Consider the following 1784-nt stretch of genomic DNA (forward strand, 5'->3'; position numbering starts at 1 on the left):
TGCTCCACGGAACTCCTGCAATCTTGTTCCCAATGACCTAAAATTCCACAATTTTCACAGAAAGCCTCATTAGCATTATTATTAATTGCAGAAACATTAGCTACATTAGCAATGCTAAGATTATCTAATTTTTGGCAGATAGAGGTCTATTGAGCTTGCAAAAAGGATACAGAGTCAACACTATGCTTCCCCTTGTTAGCAAATCCTCTAGGATTCCCATATTGGGAATTATGTATCTCCATATCTTCAATAACCTGACCTGCATCATCGACATTAAGATTCATAAATCTCCCACTAGCTGCAGAATCTAACATTATTCTAGATGAATTTCCAATGCCATTGTAGAAGGCTTGGATTAACTGCCATTGTGCTAAAATATGGTGGGGGCATTCTCTTTGTAGGTCCTTGAACCTCTCCCAAGCCTCATATAAAGTTTCATCGGCTTCTTGGGCAAAGTTCTGAATTGCACTCCGTAGTACGACTGTTCTCTCTGTAGGATAATACTTGTTATAAAAATTCAAAACAAGAGTTTCCAAGTCAGTTATACCAAGTGCAGTTCTATTTAAGCCATTAAACCACAATTTAGCTTTTCCAGTTAAAGAGAAAGGAAAGAGAATCTCCCTGATTTGGTCTTGTGTGACCCCGGCTTTCCTGATGGTATTACAATATTGACAATAGTCTGCAACGTAAATATTTGGGTCTTCACCCTTGGCTCCACTGAATTGCTTCCTCTTTATCATCGTTATAAATTGGGGTTTAATTTCAAATTGTACCCCATCAAGAGCCGGAGTGGGAGTGAGATGTGGAAAATCTGTAAGCTTTGGTCGTGAGTAATCACTAAGCTTCTTTGGAGTCGTCATCTCTGATTCTGGATATGATGATACCTCTGAATCGCTAGAACCAGTTGGAGGATCGCGGTGATTATTATTATCACCAGAGTCCGCCAGAATTTGCTTGTAAAGGTTCTTATGTCTATGGAAGGATTGTTCGATCTCAGGATCGAATAGGATGTACCCTGATCTGGAACACCTGGGCATAAACAAAAAAAACTAAAAGCAAATATGAGATTTGCCTCAGAAAACTAACGTTCACTGAGACAACAAGAAAATAACCTAGACTACAAAAATAATCAGAAATAAAAATAAAACCGTTTCCCCGGCAACGGCGCCAAATTTTGACAGGGTAAAGTCGTATCCTGTGGGGAATAAATTTCAAGCGTTAACCCCCTTGCTTGAACCTCACTATGATCATACACTAAAGTACGGTGGCGTCCAAAAGAGAAGAAGATAGAGCAAAAGAGTCGCCAACAAGTTTTAGGAACTTGTAAACCGTTCACAGGGTGAAGGTTACACCCCTTAACGATCCAAGAGATCGTCAACTCCATAAGGTCTTGAACCAAATAAGGGTTCGGGGATGAAGGTACAAATCCAACCTAAAAGAGATTGAACCTGCCCTAATAATAGGCCTCTACTTTGTTCTGATCGTATTCATGTGCGCTTTCTAACTAACATGCAATCAATAGGATTAACCCTAAACCTGTTTATCTATGCTGGTTGAATATTAATGCACAAATAAATCTATTATTGGCGATCACTTGAAATTATAATCATAATTAACCCTAAACAAGATTATTAATTATCTTATTAAGCGTGATTACAAGTACCAATTCTCTTTAAACATGCATAAAAGGCCTGATCAAGCAATAAATAATAAATATATCAAGCAACATAATCATAATAAATAATAATCATAATAATCAATAATTACCATCATAAAATTATAAT

At 37.3% G+C, this 1784-nt stretch overlaps 1 non-coding gene across 1 annotated transcript; it reads left to right on the forward strand.

The window, feature by feature from the left end:
* Positions 1–372: 372 nt before the first annotated feature.
* LOC145608220 (small nucleolar RNA R71) lies at positions 373–479 on the forward strand. Its single transcript, XR_014105756.1, has one exon. It is a non-coding gene; the product is annotated as a small nucleolar RNA R71 (small nucleolar RNA).
* The last annotated feature ends 1305 nt before the right edge of the window (positions 480–1784 follow it).

This window comes from Chenopodium album, chromosome 2 (genome assembly GCF_948465745.1).
Source record: "Chenopodium album chromosome 2, dcCheAlbu1.1, whole genome shotgun sequence".
Taxonomy (NCBI): Eukaryota; Viridiplantae; Streptophyta; class Magnoliopsida; order Caryophyllales; family Amaranthaceae; genus Chenopodium; species Chenopodium album.